The 18,967-nt window shown below is 38.8% G+C and overlaps 1 long non-coding RNA gene across 5 annotated transcripts in view; it reads left to right on the top strand.

Moving 5' to 3' along the window:
- Nucleotides 1-18,967, top strand: part of LOC125246256 — a 260,532-nt gene that overhangs the window by 81,426 nt on the left and 160,139 nt on the right. For all 5 annotated transcript variants that reach the window (XR_007179802.1, XR_007179805.1, XR_007179801.1 and 2 more), the window contains exon 3: nucleotides 7,964-8,124. This is a non-coding gene — a long non-coding RNA (uncharacterized LOC125246256). The remainder of the gene's footprint in view (nucleotides 1-7,963; nucleotides 8,125-18,967) is intronic.

Consider the following 18,967-nt stretch of genomic DNA (forward strand, 5'->3'; position numbering starts at 1 on the left):
GTGAGAAATAAGATTCTCTGGTCTGATGAGACCAAGATATAACTTTTTGGCCTTAATTCTAAGCGGTATGTGTGGAGAAAACCAGGCACTGCTCATCACCTGTCCAATACAGTCCCAACAGTGAAGCATGGTGGTGGCAGCATCATGCTGTGGGGGTGTTTTTCAGCTGCAGGGACAGGACGACTGGTTGCAATCGAGGGAAAGATGAATGCGGCCAAGTACAGGGATATCCTGGAAGAAAACCTTCTCCAGAGTGCTCAGGACCTCAGACTGGGCCGAAGGTTTACCTTCCAACAAGACAATGATCCTAAGCACACAGCTAAAATAACGAAGGAGTGGCTTCACAACAACTCCGTTACTGTTCTTGAATGGCCCAGCCCAAAAATGTCAACAATTCTGTGTTTTTCTGTCAATATGGGGTGCTGTGTGTACATTAATGACGAAAAAAAATGAACTTAAATGATTTTAGCAAATGGCTGCAATATAACAAAGAGTGAAAAATTTAAGGGGGTCTGAATACTTTCCGTACCCACTGTATATACACATTATAAATCTTGGATGCGTCAGGACATTTATTAATATATCTCCGATTGTGTTCATCAGAAAGTCATATAGACCTAGGATGGTTTGATGGTGAGTAAAGCTTGGGGTCATTTTCATTTGAAAGTGAACTAATCCTTTAACAACATCAGAACTCAAGTTTTATGAATTACCACTAATATTTTTTTCTTGCTGAGCTCCTTCTATTGAACTTTTTGTTGTTAGCCATACTTGTGTGTGTGTGTGTGTGTGTGTGTGTGTGTGTGTGTGTTTTTAAGATAAAAACTCTGAAGCTTCCATGGCAACAAAAATAAATTCACACACATATACAGGTATGTTTTATTTACTTGGCAATAGTGGGAATTGTTATATAATTGTTCAAAATCTTTAAGGAAAAGAGGCATCACAGAGCATTGCAATACACTCTTTGTCCACTGATTTTTAATGTAAAAAATTTAGGATAAATTTAGGAATCAGAGTCATTAAAACCTTTCCTCTTGTTTTAATATCGAATTCTTGTTTTGATACACAGAAGGATCTATGTAGACTTGTCTATAGCTTACACTTCACACCAGGCCCGGTACTAGGCTTGCTGGACTGGGGGGGCAATCACAAATTTTGGTAGGGCAGCATTTTCTAGGCTAATATTCATAGCTAACTTTTTGTTTTTTTGATTCATCAAGAATCGTCTTGTGGCTAACAAATTATAGGCTATAGCCTAATTTGTACTGGCTATGTAGGCCATGTGAATTATTTATGGACATAATAAGGGGCGGAGCCAGACATTGTAAACATTCGGGGCTTAACCGAAATCTATATTTGTCCAATGACATTTTAATTTACTGACATGAAAGGAGCGTTTTTTGTAGTATTCTTGGTTAAAGTTCATAAAATGTACATTATATACCATCATCTAGGGGGGTCCGGGGGCATGCCCCCCCGGTAAGAAATTTTTGTGTATTTTAAGGTTAAATGCATCAGTCTGGTGCACTTTGGAAGCTCAAAACTGAGAGCTTCAACCCATGTACAGAGTGCAAATGGAACAAAGAAACAGCATTGACTTGTACCTGGTCATGAAAGAGGGCTCAAACATCTTTTTAGTTGTGATATAGAGTCTCAGTCTACATTGTATTTTCGGATGCACACTTCTCTTTAAAACACGCAGCACAGAAACCTCAAACCTGAAAGATTCAGGGCTTTTGGAAAAACATTTGGGGTTCCAGCCCCCTTAGCCCACCCCTAGCGCCGCCCCTGGATATAATGTTCAAATTATTCATTGTTAACGAAATTACTGAGGAAATGTTCGCTGACAGCTATCTCAGCATGCAGAAAATATGTTCGGCTGATGCAGATGTGATCCTCATTGTGATATTTTTTTAGGCTACTTGCTTGAAGATTCGGTGTACACTTGTTTTCGACGTGTTTTCTGATTAATGTTCGTTACTTCCCAGTTCGCATGTTTTTGGATTTTAAGTCCATTTTTGTGAGATTAAATATCATTATAAGCATAATATTCACTTTTTTTTCTGTGATTAAAGTGGCCGATCCTTATTCAATAGATAAGACGTTTTTAATGTTTATGTAGGCTTATTCATTTTTATTGTTGGCTGCACATTTTTGGGGGGGCACAAGGAAATTCTGGGGGGCAATGCCCCCCCTAGCCCCCCCTAGACCCGGCCCTGCTTCACACACAAGCACATACATAAACAAACAGCATTACAAAAGTACATATGTTTGTTAGAGGATAATGTTTTTTTTCTTGAACTCGTAATGTGAGAGAAAGAGGAATCATTTGAGGCTGTAATCTTTCTTTTTGTGCCAGAAAGTGTTGTTTGTTAATGCAAATCCAGATTAAAAAGACTCTTTCTCCCTCTCTCTTTCTGTATTATCTCTGTGTCTTTCTGTCAGTTCTCTCAGCCTCCACACTACTCAGTGTGGAAGGGGCCTGTCAAAACAGCTCTCTCTCTCTCTCTCTCACTTGCTGTCTCTCTCTCTGTCATCTAAACCAATGCATTAAGATAGCCCCTTAAGGTTTCTCACACTTGGGCCAAACGCTCGTTGTAAATTTCACGTAAAGCTATGAGACAACAAATCTCTACATAGGGATTTATTTGTTGAATTGCATGATATAAAGTGAAAATTCTGAGTTAAAAAGTCAGAATTGCATTATATATAGTCAGAATAACGAGTTTTAAAGTCAGAACTGCGTGATAAAAACTCGCAATTGCGAGAAAAATGTCGCAATTACCTTTTTATTTTTTTATTTATTGGCGGAAACAAGCTTCCATACATTTTCTCTTTTTTTAAATCAGTAAAAATATATTTATAAATTACATTTGTGGTGAAATATGACCCAGATTCACCGAATAAGCTGTGAATATGATGACCCATGTAAAGGGACTCTGTGATATTGAACTTCATGCAATCTTCTGCAGGATTAGAACTCAGATGATGTACAGTCACTTCTTGACATGTCTTTGTCTGTAACACACACAAGGGCCCATAGCTGTCTCGAGGAGCAGAAGAGGTGTGTACTCCAATCAAATGCATCACTACAGACACTGGTGTGAAATCTCACAGGACAGAGGGAAGAACGCGGATGGAGGGAACAAAGAGGAGAAAAGAGAACGAGAGAGAGCTTGTGAATCGATCTGGACACAGCGTCTGGAACGGCTGGAGTTGTAACCCGTGAAATGTGTGCACGTCCCATGAGTCTGCAGCACTCTTAACTCAGAGCCGAGCTCAAACCCACTCTGACTCTCTTGCTGAAGAGTGACAACTATTATTGGGGTATTGAAAGGTCTGCAGCACCTAATCGAAGATTTTTCCCTTCCAAAGAATTTAAAAGAAGATACAAACTATGTTAAAGGCAGGGTAGGTAAAAAATTTTGTTCCAAATTTGTTTAAACTTTCTATATATATCCATGCATAATTAAAATGTAAGAACTCTGATAAAAAGAGTATAAAAATCGAGTGACTCTATACCGTTTAATCTGTATTAAACACAGCTCATTATTTCCATCCGGGACGAAACATAGGATTGGCTTAGGCGACTGTCACTCTCTCGCAACCATGGCAACCACCCTTTTGCCACACATGACCTGCCCACTTGCGCGCGCACGTTTGATTTGGGGAATTCAAGAGGCACGGATCCTAGGAATACCAAAACAATGGCAGAGAATCAGCAAGCAAAATTCACAGTACCGGCCTATGCAGTTAGTAAAGGCAAACCAGGCAAAAAAAAGGAAGACAGTAACAGTACAAGAAAAGGCAATGAACAAAAAAATCTTTGGATAAACAAAGAAATAAAACGCAAGTTAATATCGGCGTGGCTTTCCAGCAATGGCGAGAACTGAGGGAACTCAAGGGGCTGAAAAGTGACTCCTTGATGGCTTTATTTCTGCTGGACAGGTAATTTTTTTGTTTATTTGTTCATGAAGCATGTGTCATTAGCACACATAGCTGCGTAATATAGCTAACATAACATTACTTAGCGAGCCGTAGTAGAGACGATAAATAATCTATAGGCCTAGCTCAAGATGATAGCTATAGTGTTGAATTGTGCATAATTTTGCTTTAGATAACTAAATACATGTTTAACAGATAGTAGGCCTAACGTTACTCCGCATCTAGGAACTTTTCTTAGAACTATATTTACCCTCTGTCTAACTCTTTTACCATGTTCACCTGTAAGTTTACCTGCACGTTTTTTTTCGCCTTTGTTTTGTTTTTATATTCTCTACCTATGTTTACTGATGTCTTTATCTTGTATCTGTGTGTGTCGTACACACTATGTTGTATGTGTGTGTTATTATTTTGTGTCTGCAATGCAGTTGTGAGTTGATATGAGTGTATGTTACTCTGTTTATCTGTAGAACAACGTATATGTTATGAATCTTACACGAAATTCATCTTAATCATCACAGTGTAAATGATGGTAATGGAAAAACGTGTATCATGCAACCTGTTTTTAGCTTTGCCTTATAGATAACTAGCTCGTTAGCGAATCAAAAAATATATATTTTAAACTTTACCAATATCAATATGCTAGCTTGATAGTGAGTACTAAAATACATCTTGTTTGTTTATCTTCATAATTATAAAGTTATTTTTATTACATGTGATTCTGACATGATGTCACTACATGCACTGTGCTCCTTCCTCTCCTCTCGTCTCAGGTAAATAATGCGTCTTCCAGCTCAGTGGTCGGAGTCGCACGTTCATGCGTTTTGGGGGCGTGGCTTTGGAAGGAGCCCAGAAGGGAGGGGGTGGAGTGAATGGAAATAATGAGCTGTCTTTAAAACAGTCGTGAGAGGTCTACAGACACTCGATTTTTATACTTTCTTTTTCAGAGTACTTACATTTTAATTATGTATTGATATATAAATAAAGTTTAAACAAATTTTGAAAAAAAGTTTTTTATACATTTTTTACCTACCCTGCCTTTAAACTCTTTTAATTCTACATATTTAAAAGGAACATTTCAATTGCATTTTCAAACTAAATAGACATTAAAATAGAACAGAAATCACTTTTGCCTGAGGAGGTAACCATAGCAACATGCCACTTGAACAATTTCCATTAGGATCAGTGTCTGAACATTGGCAAAACCTAAATAGTGTAATTATTTTTCACTTTATTACACATCACAAAGAAATTGTTGATAATCAGTGTGTTTTTGAAACACTTTCATATACCTAAAGCACCGAATTGAGCAGATTTGGGTATGGTCGCCTACTGTTTTATGAATAATGCATATTTGGACATATGACTTAATTGACTCACTGCTTTTTGCTTACTGTATTATTCACATGGGGTCTTTAACAGGGCCTGAGAATATTCATTTATTCTCTTTCCATATGGTGTGCTGATCCACATACTGTACTTATGAATCTGATTATATTTCAATCTGCATTCACATATTAACATTTAATTGCTTTAATAATGCATTCACGACAACTTCTTGAAGATTCCATGTTTAATTCATTTATTGCATCCAGTAAAAATGGTCACAGAAACAATGCCATTCCAAAACATAATTTTTGCTCCTGTCTGTTTGTGAAAAAGTTTCCTTTTGTGTTGCCACTATCAGAACACCCTTGAGGGAAGGTGATTGAAAGGGTGTATAATTTTCATCTGACAAGGACTCCATGAATAAGTCATTCCGCCAAGACGTGCTATAAAACCTAATAATTGACTTCTGGCTGTAGTTTGTGTGGCTGTGGGTGGTGTGCCACTCATGTCATAATGTAGAAATGGAGATGCAAGTGTGTGTGTGCAGGGGACGTCAGATCTCTCAGAGAGGCATCAACAGAGCCATTTGATTAGATAAAAGATGGAAACATCACTGCTTCAGATATCACTCAGGTTTCTTAAACCATCTTTAGTCCCCTCCCTCTTAAAGGTCAATGCAATGAACATTTTATTTTTCAATCAATTAAGGTGATTTATTGTGAGTATATGGGACAGGAGTGATGGGGGAAAGCTTTTGGCCCTGTATTTTAGAAATGTATTTATTCTCTGAGCTGTCAGCACTTTTCTTCCGTCTGCTTATAGTCATTCAAATCATTGTGTTGTAGGAATTACACCGGCAAATGCCTGAATGATTGTGTTCTGTGCTTTTCATTAAAATAAACCCTGTGAAAAGGGGAAAAAATGAGAAAAAGAATGCGAAGATATGAAGAGGGAGAGCAGGAATGAGATTGAAAAGGGGAGAGAGCACAATGAAATGGGCACTCATAAATATTGTAATTGTCCAGAGGTGGGTGGCGGCAAGTTGACTGTGATTGATTGACACGGAACACTGTCTGACCCTTTAGATGGAAAGAACATCAGAGAGAGCGAGAGTTTGAATATGACAATAGAGTTTTTGTTTAGGCTGTTGAGAGTGCAGAAAAATATTGTGGAATACTTTAAAACAATATTCCTCAACGTCAAATTGCAAAGGCTTTGCAAATATCTCTACAGTGCATAACATCATCAAAAGATTCAGAGAAACTGGAGAAATCTCTGTGCGTAAGGGACAAGGCTGAAGACCTTTATTGGATGCCTGTTGTCTTCGGGCCCTCAGACAACACTGCATCACTCATCGGCATGATTGTGTCAATGACATTACTAAATGGGCCCAGGAATACTTCCAGAAACCACTGTCGGTAAACACAATCCGCCGTGCCATCTGCAGATGCCAACTAAAGCTCTATCATGCAAAAAGGAAGCCATATGTGAACATGGTCCAGAAGCACCGTCGTGTCCTGTGGGCCAAGGCTTATTTAAAATGGACTGTTTCAACGTGTTCTATGGTCAGACGAGTCCAAATTTGACATTCTTGTTGGAAATCACGGACGCCGTGTCCTCCGGTCTAAAGTTATCAGCATTCAGTTCAAAAGCCAGCATCTGTATGGGCAGCTTGCATGTTTTGGAAGGCACTATGAATGCTGAAAGGTATATAAAGGTTTTAGAGCAAAATACGCTCCCCTCCAGACAACGTTTATTTCAGGGAAGGCCTTGTGTATTTCAGCAGGACAATGCAAAACCACATCCTGCAGCTATTACAACAGCATGGCTTCAACATAGAAGAGTACGGGTGCTGAATTGGCCTGCCTGCAGTCCAGATCTTTCACCTATAAAGAACATTTGGCGCATCATTAAATGAAAAATATGTCAAAGACGACCACAGACTCTTTAGCAGCTGGAAACAGGCAAGAATGGGACCAAATTCCAACACCAAAACTCCAGAAACTCATAACCTCAATGCCCAGATGTCTTCAAGCTGTTTTGAAAAGAAGAGGAGATGCTACACCATGGTAAACATACCCTAGACCTGTAGCAGGCATCAAATTTGATATGAGCTCATTTTGTGTATAAAATTGTAAAATTTCTCAGTTTAAACATTTGTTATGTTATCTATGTTCTATTGTGAATAAACTATTGGCTCATGTGATTTGAAAGTCTTTTAGTTTTCATTTTATTAAAAAAACAAAAACAAAAAAAACGTCCCAACATTTCTGGAATTCGGGTTGTAACATATTTTTACATATAACTATTAATGTTTTTTGACAAAAAACAAACAAAAAATTAAACATCTAGTCTATATATGTTTGCATTCCACCAAAAACAAATACATAGAGGATTGGAATGACAAGATGGTGAGTAAATAATGACAGAATTTTCATTTTTGGGCAGACTTTAATAGCATTAAGTTCAGTCTAACCATACAGCCATACATTCCTAAGCTTGCCCAGTCTAGTCTGAACCCTGATGTTACCTCCTTTCCATCATCTACCTTCTCTGTGTCCAAACTAAACCCCAAAACAATCCCTTTATGAGATCCTTTGGCACAGTCTTGGAGGTAATGAATAGTGCTGTCTGTGGACTTTGATTCAAGTCTGAATCGCTGTTGTGAATTGTTTGTGTCTGACCTCAGGTTATTTGTGACAGAGCTTTAGACCATGTGCGGGAGGAACCAGAAATGGAGACAGGAGGAAAGGTTGCTGTTCTCCCCAGTGACTGCAGCCTTAATTGGGATGACGGTAAGGGTGTCGGCCCCTGTGTGTTGGATGGAGAGCTTCAGGCTTGAGTGAACAGGTGAGTGAGTTTAATCTCAGCTCAGAGCCTGGAGAAATACGACCTCAGTCTTCTGAAAGATGATTGGCACTTTAATGTGCTCCAAGCATGGATTTGGAATGGTTTTATATATATATATATATATATTTTTTTTTTTTTTCAGTTAAAAATGCATCTATTGTGTTTTCAGCTTTCTTGCACTTTCTTTCTATGTCCCACTCTGAATGAAATGTTTGTTTTTGAAATGCCAGTCTTCCATGGATAGAAAAAAAATGGATTAGCTATAGAGGATTCCGGATTTTCATTATAGATAGACATTTCTTTTTTACATACAAAAGTCCAACCATATCTAACATATAGTGACAGGAATGGAGTTAGAAAAAATAAGAGAGATTGGGTACACACACACACACACACACACACACAAAAAGATTGCATACACATAGAAGCAGTTATTCTCGAGAGATGAGACTGCGCTGCCTCGCTGTCTACTGGGACAACTCAAATAGCGTTCCATGTGGCAGACTTTGATGTTAGCGTGTTGCTAAGCTAACTACCAGCCTGTCAGATACAAAGTGGGGCACCTTTATGACACTAATAAGCTTAAATATACCACACAAATGGTCCATTTTTAATAAGATTAAACTATTTGATATGTTTTGGGATGAATTCTGCTATTGCTGTCTTTAAAAAGGGTACATGCTGTTTTATAATTTGGCGAAAAGAAGATTTCTTAGGAGGCAGCATAATTAAATTGGCCTACGTTTTGGACAGCCCATGATGCCTTAAAATGCTTCCTATGTGTGCTGCTCACTAGGTTTTGGAACAGAGTTTCTCTGTAGAGAAACACACCATGGGATTCTTGCATAGATCTGGGAAATCGTTTGAGTTATGCCTTCCAAATTGACTTTCCAAGCAATTAACATGTATGTTTAATATTGGCGCTCATGTACAATTCTCTTTGCGCTCCAAGCTCATTTGTGTCTCCTGTCGTCAGCAGTAGCATTTCTCCTGTGATTTTAATTAACAGGATCTGATCTACAATCAATCCCAGCCCTCATAGTGGGCCATGGATGAGAGAAGATCACAAATAACATCAGACTAATTGGATGGATATTTTGAAAAACGAAATAGTGATACACTTCCACCCCATATGACTGAATGATTAGCATCAGGGCTCTTGAATTTTCATGCCACTATTCTGAAACCGTGAAGCTCTGTGCTGTGTAAATCTCTGATGGGATGCCAGCTCATGTATGATGCGGTGTGTGATAAATAGACGGCTTACACACAGTTGAGCAGCTCACAGTATTTAATACGCCTCTAATGAATCCCATATATCTTTAGCCAAGCTCCCAGACACACCCTCTGCTTATGTTTACAACGGGAGTCTCTGCCTGCTTGTGTTGTGCATGTTTACATTGCGTCCCATAGATTAAGATCCATTTTTCCTAATTAGAGTTTTTCTAATGATTATTAATAGCTGCTTGTGGAGAAGCAGGTTTTAAAACAAACTTCTACAATGTTAATTAACAGTGAGGTAGAAATTAATACAGTGAAATTAACATTCACCATTCACCAAATAATTAGAAAAATTAGGGGAAAATTTACTTTTCTAAAAGCCTTTATGTAAAATGCATTGTAAAGGTATTCATAATGTACATTATATCTATGCATTATAATATTTGCACATTCCTTGTAACATCTGAAATTGGTCGTTTGTCATGTTTTAATGAATTATACTTTCTAAAAGTGTAACAATGAATAGATAAGTATATAATGTATTATAACTGTGGTTACAATTATTCATGAGACCATACAATGCATTATAAAGTACATTACAAGTTTAAAAAAAGATTGAATCCAATATTTGGTGATAAAATAGCATAAAGATCAATTTACAAGCTATTGTTAGGAACATCAATGGTGTTACAGGCTTTTCAACACAGCGTAAGGGTTAAATTAAATTAAATTAAATTAAATTAAATTAAATTAAATTAAATTAAATTAAATTAAATTAAATTAAATTAAATTAAATTAAATTAAATTAAATTAAATTAAATTAAATTAAATTAAATTAAATTAAATTAAATATCTGATAAGAAATATTTGTGGCAGGTGTGACAAAAAAATATTAGTTAATTTCTGATGTCCAAAAGCTTGTCTGATATGCAATGATGCATTCCTGCATAAAAGGCAAAGCAATACACATATAAAAAGATACTGAACTGAAATATAACAAATTTTAGGCATCAAGACTTTTTAGAAATTTTAGATTTCTAAAATTTTAGCCATTTTAGAAATTGCTTAATTATATAAATTACTCTTTTTTTTCTTATTTAATTTCATTTAATTTCTAATAAGAAATATTTGGATGGTGAGGCAAACAAATACATGTTTGACCCTTTTTACAATGTATAAAGAGTTCATTCTCATCTCTAATTGGCTGTGTACGCTGTGTTTGGACAATCATGACCAATCAGAAACAGCACTTTGTTGATCTGTTAGAATAATTCCAGCTCTCACAGCTTATCTCCTTCCACCTTGTCCATTTACATTCAGATGAAGTGAGTGCTCAAGATTGGTTGTTTGTAGATGAGGCCAAGATGCTGGATCAGATTATTTCAGTAGCTGCAGTATTGCCTGTTCCAGATGACTAAAACAGAAATCTTTAGCAGAGCTCAGGGGAGGAGGAAAGCAGCCTCATGGGCACACCAAGGTTTTGTTATCGCCCTAATCATTGGAAAGGTGTCAGCAATACTGAAGTCTTTCAGCAGTGACTGCTGTGATCACTGATTTAAATGAATCCCAGTGCAATTTTTTTTTAGTAGATTTGTTTTAGGCGTCGATTCCACAAAACAGATTTGTGGCCGATTAGTGACAGTAATAAGTGACAACCCATTAGTAATAATCCTTATTTTACCTTTGGTCTCTCTCCGAATACTGAATAGGACCTATTTAGTTACAGTCTTGCTCACAAGTACAGTACTGTCTCACAAGCACAAAGAAACATTCATATCATTCCAGAAACTCACTGCTGCAGCATAACCGATGGGCTGTCATGATTTCAAGCCAAATCCCTTAAGCTCCTCTTGAGATGTTAGAGGTTCTTTAAAAAGACTTGTCTCGGTTAAAGACACTATGCTACAATTACTCAAGGTCTACTCCGAGGACACTCCTGGGATATTTTTGTGTGAATAGAGGATAGTGGCTGTATTTAGCTAGTTAAATAGATACTATTGGAGATCAACTTGAATTGCAGTTTTTTTTTTTCTCTCTTTTCTGTTTTGTTTGTTCCCCTTGCTTGTTAAAGCTTACAATGAAAACAAGATCAATAGATCCACATCAGTCTGCATCATCAGCCGAGTAGATTTGGGTTTTTGAATGAGTCTTTGTTGTTTCCACTGCCCAAATCTAATTTTCTAATCAGTTTTGCAAAAGAGCAACACCAGATTGTGTGCACTTGCTCATGTCTGTACTGTACATACATTTATTCTGTTTTATCTCAGAGCAAATACATCTGTTTCATCTGAGTCAGAGTCTCGTACCTTGTACATTGTGCACATCAAAATGTGTTTCTGAAGTCCAAAAATTTGGCTGATATGGAAGCAATATTGTATTTCTGCATAAAAGGCATACTAAATTGAAATGTAATGAAAATTTAAAGCATCAAGACTTCCAGACTAAAACTAGTATATTCGGCCATTTTAAAAATTGCTAAATTATAAGTAAATTACTTTTTTCTTCTCATCCACATGCACCACATTCTTCTTATCCATTCTTCTTATCCAACTTACAACCCCTTTTCTCTTTTTGATTTGTTGCACAGCAATTTTTTTATCCTGCTCTGATCTGAAATATAATAATTTTATAATAGTGAATATATATTGATTTGCTGCTCAAGACACGTCTCTGTTACATATGTAACCCTTGTTCCCTGAAGGAGGGAATGGAGACGTTATGTCAGAACTGAACTCACAAATTGGGATTTCACCTGAGAGATGTAACGTTTCCATTCTCCCTTCAGGGAGATATCTTTCAATCAGTCACGTTTGATGTCATGAGGGGATTGGGATCCCTTCCAAAGCACCACCATTGCTGCCCCTTCCAGTGCTCCGTGTAAGCCACCTGATCCCCACGCACCTTTTGAGCCAAAAGATGGGACAGTGCTTTATGCAGAGAAAGCCAATGACTGCTGTTCCCTCTGACCCATACAGTAAGACTGGATAACACTGGGAATAGAGGAAAGGAAAGGAACCGTTAGGGGGGTGGAAGTGGAAGTTACACACATGGACTGGCCATTAAGCAGTGCTACATAAGGAAGGTATCTGTGGTAGATTCAGCCGAGTTAGGGTGAAATCAATACCGAGCAGTGAAGCAGAGCAAAGTCTGCTTTAGGGAAAGGCACAGGCTCGCCAACAGGGGAGCCAAACCATGGAAAAATACACATATGGGATCGCTGTAGGGATCACAACATATAGGCACCTAGCCTAGCACAGGCGTCAACCACTGGCAGTACTTGTACGAGTGTTAGGCCTGGTGTCGGACGTCTTCTCCAGGGGGAGGAGCAGTGCGGTCACCATCACTCAAGAGCTGCTCCCTTCATCCCTGGGCCGCCCATCTCAGACCCGCTTGCTCTTACGCTTGACGGGTTTGGCAGGGGGTGAGATAGGCTGTGCCTCTTTCCTGTGGCTGGCTCCATGCTGTGGCCTAGGTGGAGATTGCTGCTGAGGCCATGCTGGAGTGGAGGTGGAGGCCACAGGAATGGAGGGGGGACTGCAGCCTCCTCATATCTTTTGGCCACCCCATTATTGAGGGTAGTGAGGGGGAACCAGATGGTTTTCGGACAGAAAAAGGTGCCTTCCATGATCTGGTAACCTCTTCATGCACCTCCGGGAAGAGCGTTCAGGACACGGTGTAACACTTTTAGTGGCCTAGGAAAGCAAGGCTATCAAGGGCTCGACCAAAGCTACTCTCCCCAAAGGGGGCAACGAAGCCAGGTTTCGAAGCCAGCTCTTAAAATCCCCGGAGAACTCTAGCCCACCCTCCGATGCAACGATTGACATCTGATCCTCTGCCGGAGCCCCGAATGAAACACTTGGTCCCCAATGGGAAAGACCAACAAACTCATCCGGAAGCTCCACAGCTTGCAAGAGGAGTGGGGTTCCCACGGAGATTGGCTCAGTGGGTAAGCCTCCACTGCCATCCTCAGGTCACCCTGGCTATTCACCGAAGTAGCCCTTTTCCAGAAGAGGAACTAGATCGGTGTATAGGTGAGGGGACGCCACCTCATCTGAGGTAATCGAGTTCAGTCGCAACAACGAGATGGTCATCTTTCTGCGGTGGGTACATGACTCATCCATGAAAGCCACCTCAGCGTGCTTTAAGTCCAGACATGTGAGACAGCTAACATGACTGTCAGAGGGGGCCAGGTAACGATCGCATCCAGAAACACACTGGTGGAATGAAATCTTGAAAAAGACGCAATGTCACACCCGTGCTTGCTCTTTTAGGGAAGTAAACTGGTGCAAGTGCTCGGCTCCGGAGTGAAAAGCAGAATGTGCGATTGCACGTGCTCTTCCTTATATACCCGCTTTGCGGGCCGAGTGCAAATCTCAATTTGCGATGCAAATCTCGCACGCAAATGTCCATTGGCTCATTTAGTTTACATTCAAAGGTGATTGGGCTCTCAGGCGAGATCCCAATTCGTCAGTTCAGTTCTGATGTAACAGCAAACGTGACTGACTGAAAGGGAGCATTTCTTATTATTATCAATGTTAACAGAACTGACCCCTAAACTTTTGAGTCAGATTTTATACTGATGGATTCCCTGTTAGAAAACTAATTACAGAGACAGATGCATTCAATCCCTTTTACGGTTACTGGATTCTAGCCTTGTGCTCATTAGCTCATGTTAGTGCACATTCACAGATTAAATGCAGCTTCGACACATCTGAAACATACCTAAAACTTTGTATTATTCCTCTGCTATTTTTCAAGCAATTGTATTTCCTTCTGGAAATGCAAATGTAGTTTTTCAGGTCAGAGCTATCTTAGCCAATAGTTTAATTTTGGGTCAACTTTCTCTCTCTTATCTCTGTTTCACACTCATCCCTTTTGATAACATTTAGCAAAGAAATATTTCTATCTTATAAAGCAGCCTGCTCTGAAGTCAAGTCAGCACAGCACAACAAAGAGCACAACAGCTTTCTTTTGGCTGCAGACTGAGAAAGCCAGTCCTCTCAAAGCTGGATAATCCAAACCGATAGCCTCAGATTCCCTTTATCTACTCAACTTTAATACTGCCATGAATAAGAGGCCAGACACAGAAACACTTTGACCCGATGGAGAGGACAGACTCCAACACATGGCACCAACTATGCTTTCAAGTGGTGCCATCACTTTTGTTGTACTCCTCCACTTCCTATGTCACTTTTAGTTTTGGCTTCCTTTTCCACAGCACTCTAATCATCTAAATGTAATCATATGTTAATTGATATCTTGTTGAAATGTGCATCTGGAAATGTCTCCGACTAATGCGGAAATACAGTAATGGGTCCTCGCAGCTCTCCAAGAGATGGAAATGACCCCCACACATTCTGCCTATTTCAGAATGGCCATCTTTTAAAGCCCACTTTCACGCTAATGGGAAAGATAAGGCCTTTTCCCCCCGAACAATCATCACAGCTTCTAGCTCTATCAGTGGTGTAGTTGTGTAATATACTCCTCCTGTGAAGGGATGGCCCTCCCTATGGGCCTGCAGATCAAAGCCTCTTCAGCCCTGATGGCATAATTGGAGAAAAATAGACGTGGAGGTAACAGAGCAAAGATTTGACATTGGCAGGTTCCATTAGCAAAATCAAATCTCCTGTGCACAGCCTGCACATATCACAGATGGATTACTTGGTTACCTTTTTTAATTCATGATGTGCCTGATTATGTGATATTACTCTCTAGGTGTCATGTCTAAATCTGGAATTAGATCTACAGCTGATGGGCTGAATAAAAAGCGGATTATGAAATATCTCTCGGCAGTCGTGACAAAGGCATGATTCGATGAGTCATTTTAATGATGAAAAACAAACAAACAAACAAAAAAAGCCTGAGCAACAGTTGATACTGAATTAAAAAAGGCCTGTCTCTGAAAGAAAAGAAAAAAAAAAGCTGAAAGTAATTATTAGTTGGAGGCCAGTAACATATTGTAAAGCCTCACAACTTTGCATTATGCAGTTACACTATGGACCCAATATATATTTTTATGCAGAAATGTAAAGCTGTCTTTCCAAAATCAGCCATTTTGTTGGGTTTGAGCCAAAGTTGTAATATAATATATATATTTTTTAGGTTCTGTAATTGGTAATAAATTATACATAACTAGGCAATTTGAAATTTAGGCCTGGCTACCAATGATACTGTTTTGAATGGCTATAATTACACATTTTATCTCCAGAAATTGAATAATAATAATAATAATAATAATAATCAGTTTTATAGAGGCACCAGTATCAGTATTGGCACTGGTGATAGCCTTCATTAATACTTAGTAAAAAGATGGCTCTAAAATATTTAAAATCCTGTATGTTGTTTCCACTTTAATTTGGAGATCCAGTGTGAAAATACATTTTAATGTTAAGAATGATTAATTACTGATGATTTTACGGCATGAAATACACCAGTCTATATTTTTTCTGCAAGTAGTTGTTATAGACAGTGTTCCTGAACCCTCTCGGTAGAGATTGCCTGTCCGCTACGCCACTGGTTATAGATTAGTCACGTGGAATTTATGGCTGTGGTGATTGGCTCAAAATAGACGAATGAGAAAGCTAGCATATAGCTTTCCCTGGGTACATTAGACCTCCTTGGTATGTATGGCCCAGATTGCCCCTTTTGCCAAAGAGACTCTTAAAATCCGAGCAGTGTGCCTAGTGACTGATGTTTTAAAACTTTCCTATTTCAGAGTCTTCTCAGCTCAGTGGAGCATTCTGAGTTCATTTTGTTTTTCAAAGTAATGCAAGTTGCGCGCTAACGTGAGGCATTAGCACGGGAGCCATTAGCAGGAATGAAGAGATGCTCTTACACTCGTTAACACTAGTCAAAGTGTGTAACATTTAGCACTCTTATTTGCTTTTAGTGATAATAACACTCAGAAGTACACACCTGCGTTCACATACACATATCCAATAAGGGGTATTACAAGGCACAACTTGAATAAAGAAGAGAAAGCAATATTCATAATCAAATCACCCTCCCATGTTTTTTTTTTTTTTTAATTCTTTGATTTGATAATAAAAATGCTGAGAAACATTTGACTTCTTTCTCTGGCTCTCTCTGTGATCCCATTGGCTCCCTGCTCTGGGTGCAAGAGGTTTATTGCTTGGTTGCTTGAGGCAGTCAGAGCCACTTTGAAACAATAATGTCAGCATGGATAATGAGCAGCGCTTGTGATTGGCTTATTATTTAATCAGATGGTCTAGTTAGGCAGATATTTGCTTGTTACCATACATTACCATAAAGACCTGGAGGATTTAAAGCAGAAAGGAAAGGGTATCTGTGAGTCATGTTTTGACTTTGTAGAGACGAGATGTCCCTACAAGGACAGTAAGACCTTTTGGGTACTACTGGGTAAAAAACGGCTTAATAAACATGCTAAATAATGTGTTAATGAAAATCTGAAAATGCTTTGTGTGATGGTTAGGTGTAGGAGTAGTATTATGGTGATAGAAATTAGAATTTTTTTTCCATTTTTGTACATGTATGTGTGTGAGTGTTTACTGGTGAACTGATAAACTAGCTCTAGGCCTGTGCTGTTATCAATGTGCTGTGCGACCATGCAGTTCATCCCATTAGCTTTCTCTGGATAAGAACTTTGGAACTTGCAGCTATTAAAGTTATTAAGGAGAAAGTAGTTAGCTTTTGTTTTTTTGTGTTGGAACAAAATTTTTTAATTTAAGCCCTTTTTGGATGTTACTAGTTTTCCCTGAAGAGATCAGGTAATTTAGCATTCAGCACTTTCTTTTTCTAATGGTAATTGTTTAATCAGTCACTTGGTGAGTATGATGACATGCAGTGGCCATATATATATTTTCTTTACGTAGTCATGTAGTCCGAAAAAAAAATATATATATAGTGGGTTCGGAAAGTATTCAGACCCCCTTACATTTTTTTTCCTCATTAATGTACACACAGCACCCCATATTGACAGAAAAACACAGAATTGTTGACATTTTTGCAGATTTATTAAAAAAGAAAAACTGAAATATCACATGGTCCTAAGTATTCAGACCCTTTGCTCAGTATTTGGTAGAAGCACCCTTTTGATCTAATACAGCCATGAGTCTATTTGGGAAAGATGCAACAAGTTTTTCACACCTGGATTTGGGGATCCTCTGCCATTCCTCCTTGCAGATTGGATGGTAAACGTTGGTGGACAGCCATTTTTAGGTCTCTCCAGAGATGCTCAATTGGGTTTAAGTCAAGGCTCTGGCTGGGCCATTCAAGAACAGTCACAGAGTTGTTGTGAAGCCACTCTTTCATTATTTTAGCTGTGTGCTTAGGGTCATTGTCTTGTTGGAAGGTAAACCTTTGGCCCAGTCTGAGGTCCTGAGCACTCTGGAGAAGGTTTTCATCCAGGATATCCCTGTACTTGGCCGCATTCATCTTTCCCTCGATTGCAACCAGTCGTCCTGTCCCTGCAGCTGAAAAACACCCCCACAGCATGATGCTGCCACCACCATGCTTCACTGTTGGGACTGTATTGGACAGGTGATGAGCATTGTCTGGTTTTCTCCACACATACCACTTAGAATTAAGGTTAAAAAGTTATATCTTGGTCTCATCAGACCAGAGAATCTTATTTCTCACCATCTTGGAGTCCTTCAGGTGTTTTTTAACAAACTCCATGTGGGCTTTCATGTGTCTTGCACTGAGGAGAGGCTTCCGTTGGGCCACTCTGCCATAAAGCCCCGACTGGTGGAGGGCTGAGGTGATGGTTGACTTTCTACTACTTTCTCCCATCTCCCGACTGCATCTCTGGAGCTCAGCCACAGTGATCTTTGGCTTCTTCTTTACCTCTCTCACCAAGGCTCTTCTCCCCCGATAGCACAGTTTGGCCGGACGGCCAGCACTAGGAAGGGTTCTGGTCATCCCAAACGTCTCCCGTTTAAGGAATATGGAGGTCACTGTGCTCTTAGGAACCTTAAGTGCAGCAGAATTTTTTTGTAACCTTGGCCAGATCTGTGCCTTGCCACAATTCTGTCTCTGAGCTCTTCAGGCAGTTCCTTTGACCTCATGATCCTCATTTGCTCTGACATGCACTGTGAGCTGTAAGGTCTTATATAGACAGGTGTGTGGCTTTCCTAATCAAGTCCAATCAGTATAATCAAACACAGCTGGACTCAAATGAAAGTGTAGAACCATCTCAAGGATGATCAGAAGAAATGGACAGCACCTGAGTTAAATATATGAGTGTCACAGCAAAGGGTCTGAATACTTAGGACCGTGTGATATTTTAGTTTTCCTTTTTTAATAAATCTGCAAAAATGTCAACAATTCTGTGTTTTTCTGTCAATATGGGGTGCTGTGTGTACATTAATGAGGAAAAAATGAACTTAAATGATTTTAGCAAATGGCTGCAATATAACAAAGAGTGAAAAATTTAAGGGGGTCTTAATACTTTCCGTACCCACTGTATATATATATATATATATATATATATATATATATATATATATATATATATATATATATATATATATATATATACACACACACACACACACACACACAAACAAACAAACAAACAAACACATATATATACACACTGAATGTATATAGGTACGTTATACATTCTTACATACATACATAT

The sequence above is a fragment of the Megalobrama amblycephala genome, linkage group LG14 (genome assembly GCF_018812025.1).
Source record: "Megalobrama amblycephala isolate DHTTF-2021 linkage group LG14, ASM1881202v1, whole genome shotgun sequence".
Taxonomy (NCBI): Eukaryota; Metazoa; Chordata; class Actinopteri; order Cypriniformes; family Xenocyprididae; genus Megalobrama; species Megalobrama amblycephala.